The sequence below is a fragment of the Panthera leo genome, chromosome E3, assembly GCF_018350215.1.
Source record: "Panthera leo isolate Ple1 chromosome E3, P.leo_Ple1_pat1.1, whole genome shotgun sequence".
Classification (NCBI taxonomy): Eukaryota; Metazoa; Chordata; class Mammalia; order Carnivora; family Felidae; genus Panthera; species Panthera leo.
This window is the reverse complement of record NC_056694.1, coordinates 30,779,956-30,787,235: the sequence shown is the minus strand read 5'-3', so window position 1 is coordinate 30,787,235 and position 7,280 is coordinate 30,779,956.

Below are 7,280 nucleotides of genomic sequence, written 5' to 3'. Positions count from 1 at the left end.
ATTGCAAGAACTTGGAACGAGCCTCCGTGGCCCTCTGACGGCGCGTGGCTTCTCTCTCTCAGATTTCCTGGAACTGAATCATTTGAAGCAGGAAGACGGCATTGTTGCCAGACTGACATTTTCAGGCCGTAATTAATTTTGTTAAACGTCTTTACTTCTCCAGAGCTCAATGGAGTCCTGCCACCGGGGAGATCAAATTATTCCCCTACCCTTTTTCCTTTTGAAACAAAAGCATATTGTGAAATTTACCAGAATCAATTAATATTTGTATCTGCTCTAATCCTTTAGGTATTGAACCGTTTTCCTTTCTGCTGGGTTTGATTTCATGACAATAGATGGTACCCAGGGGCATGATGATTGCACTGACAGTTTAATCTGAATTTCTGATGCTTGGCAGAGTTCATCCCAATGCAGATGATTAGCTTCGGAGCCCATGAAGAACCCAACTGAAGCCAAGAATGGCAAGGTGTCCTGAGTTCCTAATTTCTAGTTCCCCAGGATCTAGCGTTATCACCTTCAGAAAAGCCCATCATGCACCGAAAGGGTGTTTCAATTATCAGCCCTGTTGGGAAGATGTTGCCGAACTGTCTTCACAACATCAGAAAGCTTGTTTTCTTGAATGATAATTAGAGCGTCTCCATGGGAGGGCTAGTTCATAAAGACGCTCTCTATGAAACTGCTCCATCCACACAAACAAGCCAGACGGGGTACGGCGACCAGGAGAGCAGAGGCCGCCACTAATTAGACATGACATCAGCATTTATACTCCACTGGCCAATTATGTCGGGAGAAGTAAATAAAGCACATGAAACTTTCTTTTCATCTGTGCCAGGAGCTAGAGTCTCCCTAGGTGAGTACGGTTGGCCCAGACACCCCCCCTGCTGGAGATCTCTTAGGGAGTGTGTGACTTTATTGCCAGAATTCCTTGGAGAGGGGAAAAAAAAAAAAGTACTTGATTGGATAATTAAATAGATAAACTGCGTTCCATTTGTCAAGGAGAGGTAATTTTAGGATGGAAAGAATTAGTGTTCCAGTCTGTGACTCCAGAGGGACCTCCATGTTGGATGGAGGACAGGCCGGGGTCCTGTTTGGTAACAGGGTCCAGCCTGTGCAGCTAAGGGGGTACCTGTGTTGTTCCCCGCCTTACACCACACGGGGGTTGGGGGCTGCCCCAGGGAGAGACCCCCTCAGGCCACTTTGAGGCTTGTTACAGTGTGTGAGTCCTAGACTCTAAGCGCACGGCTTGGGTACGAATTGGCCCTGCCACTCTTGAGCTGTGCTATCCTGGGCAAGTTCCTTAATGTCTCTGTGCTTCAGTTTCTTCATCTGTAAAATGGGGGTAATAAAAGCACTTACCTTGGTGGGGTTGTCGTCAGCATTCGGTGAGTTCGCGCACGGCCAGCCGTGTAGCTGACGTAGCTGACGTCCCTGAGCCCGTGCGACCCCTCTCTGGTGACCAGAGGGCAGTTTCTTGTTTCCTTTGGAGGGTGCATTAGAAAAGCACCAACTGCTGCTTTGCTGTTCATCACAACTGCCTTTTCCGCAGCCCCGTTGTTTCCCGTTTTTGCCACCTGTTGTGTTTATTGGCGGCCATGTCACCTTAGAAATTCCGGAATATAATTCCATGTTTGAGGAGCCAGTCTGGGAGGCAAAACACATGAGGGGCCCTGCGATGCACTGTTGGGCTCTGCGCTGGGGTAGGGGTGGGAAACCTGGCGTGTGGTTTGATGATGGTCAGCATGTTATTATGACATGTCACGTGCTTACTCTACACCTAACAGTACGCTAATGTATTCAGCAATCAGCTCATTTAAACCTTATGGAGAAAGGTACTATATTGCACCCATTTTATAGAGAAAGAAACCGAGTCCCCCAAACAGGACATGACCCGCTCAAGGCCTCTGGGTTACTGGACAACGTTTCCTCCCTGGCCTGGAAGGGGCAAGACATTTTAGAAGCAGAGAGGCGACGGGGAGGAGGCCGTGGCAACGATTCGGTGACCCGAATGGCAGCTGTGGCTGTGGGGGTGACACTGATCGCTCACTGCGTTGTGGCCTTAGGCTAATGGCTCAACCCACACTGTTTCACTCCATCCTCATCCAGGTACACTATTATCCTCCTTTCACAGATAAGAGTGTGGACAAGGTTTGCAGAGGTTAAAAATACCCCAAGTTAGACCACCATTGGAGGCCCAGAAGGGATTTCGGGCCGGGGTCTGCCTTTGAAGCCCCTGCTGTCACCGACTGCACCAAGGATCCAGGGGCCACTGAGGCATCAGCAGCTGTGAGAGGTGGAACATGGCACCTGGACAGAGGGAAGAGGTAGACGCTGGGTTTCTGATGCCGGGCAGACGAGTGAGTGGGGGACGTTGCCACCTGCCAAGGTGAGGAAGAGTAGACAAGGAAGTGTTTTTTAGAAGGATGAACTCGATTTTGGAAACGGCCGAGTTGTCTTGGGGACAATGTTTCACTGTCCACTTGGCCTTTACAGTATATAATACAGAGGCTTAGACGTTCATCTCATCTTAAAAATGGTTTCTGTAGGATTGCCATCACACAAGCAGTCATTAAGGCTATTGGTACTGATTGTTTCCTAAGGACAGAAGGGAGCAGAGACGGCTGTCTGGAACGTAAGAAAATCAATATTTAAATTGCCTCGCTGAAGTCGAAGGCTGCTTTCTGTTCACCGGTGCTTGGCGCAGGCTGTGTGTTTGGGATGGATGAATACTTGCCAAGAAGGTATGTCAACAGATATTTATAAGGAGTGCCAGGTCCTGGGCCAGGGGACAGGAACACAGTGGCCAACGAGACACTGTTCCTGTCCTCGGGATCTTGTGCTCTCGTCCGACAAACCCTGGAGATCAAGAGAGTACAGGACTACGTGACAAGTACAGTACGATTTCATTTAAATGGCTTTTCAAAATCTGTGACAGCTAAAATATGTGCTTAGGGACACAATGTTCCAGTTTGGTAGTGTTAAAAAAAGCAAATCCAGAGAGCCTTTCAAAGATGTTATAAGAGATGAAATCATCTAATTTCTTCCTGAAAGCTTGAAAGAACAGTTTCAAAGCCCGGGGAGAGACTTTTTCTACAGCCAGGGAGTAAGCCACACCTTGCGTTCGTTCACTCTTCCTCAGCGTCTAAAATGCATCCCATATGGCCCACCTGGAGGCAGAGCTTCAGTGAAAGCCAGATGGTCACCGGTTCTATGCAGATGGTGGCTTTTGCCTGACGAGACGAAGGTGAACTGTGCATCAGTCCAGAAAGCCTTACCTGTTTCACAGCGAAGCACAGACACGGAGCCCTTCTGAGAAAGGCATCAGCAGGAAGTGGGCTATACCTGCCAGCCGGCCAGTCACGCCATGGCTCTGCCCATGTTCTCAGCCTTATCACCCGTTTTGGCCTCTTCATTCTTACCTCATGCAAGGCTGTGCTCCCAAGCCCATTTCTTTCCCCTTCCAACGCCCTTGTCCCACTGGGTATTGTCCCTTTCCACATCCACTTTCAGCCTTGTTCTCACTCGAGGCTGCTCAACCTGCACTTTTCTCCACTTACTCTCAGTCTCCTCCCTTCCTGTGTTCCCGGGAAAGGCTGGTCTCTGCTGACAGACACTTTTTCTTTCTCACCACTTGCCACTTGAGCAGTTTATATGCAGTGTGGCTTTCATGGGCACAGCAAGGTGCTCTTTCACAATTACTGGAGGGCCTCATCCCTTATCCTAGGGTCTCTTTTCTGTGACTGTGATGGCTGTTGGGTTGTATTCGTGGCATTTCTGTTTCTGGACAATGGGACTTATGATGCAGAATCCATTGAGGGCCTCTGGGTGAAAACTTCCTCTTGGATAGAAAAAGTGACTCTGGAGGTAGAGACCCACCCCACCAGCCCTTTCTGTCTTGGACTTAATGATGCTTGGGGTTGGGCGGCCATGTTGTCAGTAGGAATCACGGAGTCATCTACACAAAGCTGACACGCTTCACTGCTCAGACATCCCAGAGCCACCATCGGACTCAGGACTGATGTTGTGGGAGAAAAACAACCCCCTTACTTATCAAGCCCCTTCTGATCTGATATTGTTACCATCGGCTGGAAGCATCCCAACCGATGGAGTGTGCAGATACTGAGGTATAGGGAGGTTAGCGAGTCTTGCGAGAGAAACCATGTGAGCATGGTTCACAATCTGAGAGCCTGGGTTCAAACCTGGGTCTGTCTTCAGAGGCACAGGAGCTCTGGAAACAGGTACCTCACATGACAAAATGCCTCCTTGGCTGCAAATGACGCTCCTTCTGAAAACACTGCCTTTCCCCAAGCCGGATAAATCTCTCTTCTTTTTAAATTATTTTAAAACAATTTTATTGAGATACATTTTACTAAGCTGCACACATTTATTTCTTTTTTAAGTTTATTTATTTATTTTAAGAGAGAGACAGAGAGCGTGAGCAGGAGAGGGGCAGAGAGAGAGGGAGAGAGAAAATCCCAAGCAGGCTCCGCACCGTCAGCACAGAGCCCGACGCAGCGTTCAAAATCAGGAACCGTGAGATCATGACCTGAGCCTAAGATGGATGCTTAATCCACTGAGCCACTCAGGAGCCCAAAAAATGACTTTTTAAAGAGAAGTATCAGAACACAATAATGAAAGGTAACTTGTGATTATTCATGTTCAATCCACTTTATTTATATAGGCTTTGTTTTTGTTTTTGTTTTTTAATCTACATGGGTCCTTTGTTTTTGTTTTTTTAATCTACATGGGTCCTTTAGGATTTAGCTAAAGGAAACATCCTCAGGGCACTTGGGTGGCTCGGTCAATTAAGCATCTGACTTTGGCTCAGGTCATGATCTCAGGGTTCATGAGTTCAAGCCCTGTGTCAGGCTCTGTGCTGACAGCTCAGAGCCTGGAGCCTGCTTCATTTGGATTCTGTGTCTCCCTCTGTCTCTGCCCCTCCCCTACGTGTGCTCTGTCTCTGTCTCTTTCTCTCTCTCAAAAATAAATAAACATTTAAAAAAATTTTTAAAGGAATCACCCAAACTGTATATATGTGTATATGTGTACGTGGTCACTAATGGTAAAGAAATAATGGAAATAAAAATCCATGGAAGGAAAAAGAGAATTTAGTCAGTAAAACCTTTCCTAGAAAGATGTTAGAAGTCATTATTATTCCAAGAAAAGAATCATATATATATATATCCCTAAGAGCTCTCTAATGACAGAAGACAGTATTTTATGAAGTTATAAAAAAAAAATCAATATTACCTGTCAAGTACTATCTCCTGCATGTGTAACCCAAACTACTAAGGTTATGTGAAAGCTTTTAATAGAACTTGCCTTGATGATTTATTCCTAAATCTTCCTTTTCCCCCCAGCTCAATACAATATCGCTACTTAATTCCACGACGGCGCGAAGCTGTTTTAGACACTACTCGGGGAATAAGTATTAAGAGTTCAAGTAAATGCAAATGATGTTTTTGCTACCTTTCCTCAACAGATTTCGATGAGAATATAGACTATACTATTAAACTGTATTATGTGTAATACAGTTTCCACAGTTATATGTAACTTGGTGTCTTTTGTACTACATAAGGGAAATGGTCGTAGCATTATTCAGGCTTAAAACTAGGGTTTGCCCTGTAACTCTCTATCAGGGCCTGACAACCAGGTAATGCTGAAAATAACACAATGGTATGAAATGTTCTGTTTGCTTGCTTCCATAAGGTTTACTATAGACCTTTCCCCCCTGTTCTCCAACCTGAGGGCAAACAGGACGGAGTTCTAGACATACACTTACTTATAAAAAGGTGAACACAGTTAGGTATCTCCCCAACCCGTCCGCAAGCCCGCTGGAGTCTTGAGAACCCCATTTTAGGTCTCCTTAAATAATCTTCTCCTTTTAGCAGCCCTTATTTCTGCTCCAACGACGCATTGGAAGGGGAGCGTTGGGTGGCATTGCTTGCCTTGAGAGAGCCATGGCTTTCCTACTCCTGGGGGCAGGAACCACGAGCAAGCAGTGAGCATCATCCCACGGAGTACTTTACTGTTGTGGGCAGAGGTGTGTCCTGTGGCCTCCCAGACAGGAGTTTTCCAGTATCCTCGGAGAAAATTCTCTGCCTGGGACAACCTGGACAGGCTTTGCCACCCTGGATCTGGTACAGTCAGAGAAGGGGTGTCCGGGCTTTGCAAACCCTGGGATCAAGCCCCATGGCTTCCCGCTAACACCGGGTCATTGTCCAGCAAAGGTGGTCAGAGGTGCTGAATGTTGTCGTGTTGCCACAGGCTGAGCTGCTGCAAACCTCTCACTGTGAGAAACGTTTTCTAAGAGAGATGATAGTGTTAATAAGGAGCACGGGCTGGGCCGTCAGACTGCCTGCATCTCAACCCTTCCTTCCCCACGGGTGAGCTGTGTGACAGTGGCCAAGTGAGCCCCACCTCTCTCAGTTAAAGCACTGAAAATGTACTTAGCACATAATAAACATTCAAAATCATAGCACTTAGGATCATGGAGTATTTTATTGTTTTCCAGAGTATAAGGCACTTATTTTGTAATGTGTTTTTTTCTTTAAAGAAAAAGCAATCATAAGTGAGTACATTGGTAATTATCTATTATCAGAATGATACACACTCATCTACAAAATCAGTTCCTAACTTCTTCTGAACCAACTACCATTAGGGAATATTGGTGGTTACTTAAAAAACGGTTAGAATTTCATAGGATTCCCTATTCTTAGCATATCTTTGCTGTATCTTGAATCAATTGTTTTACATATTAGGTTTCTGGGGAAGGAGACTTAGACGTTTCCTTTCCATTGCTTTTAATTTAATCCATATCCTCCCCCAAATAAAATGAAACAAAAAGTTACACCTTTTACTGAACTGCTGTTCCTGACCTCCTCAATCCACACCTGTTGTAAAGAAAAATGGAACACAAATCAAGACTGCAGCAAAGTCCTAAAATAAGGGCATTCTAATTTTGAAAAATTCTAATTTTCTTGTGCCACACAGTGAAGAGCTATGGTGTATCACGGATCTGTAGTATAATTAACTTCTCATCTTTTTTCCTTATGAATTTACATATCCAATTATCTTCCTATTTAATGTCTCACGGTTTTGCCACATTGACTAAAACTCTGTAACACGAAAGTCTTGTGGTTTAATGGACTTTGCAGCCCATCTGTATGCGTATGCCAGCATACTACTGCACGGCGTTGTGAAATATTCCCGGCAGGACAGACAGCCCAGGCTCCCCGTCTGCCAGGGTGACGGACGAGATCGCGCCATGGTCAGTGGCGGTG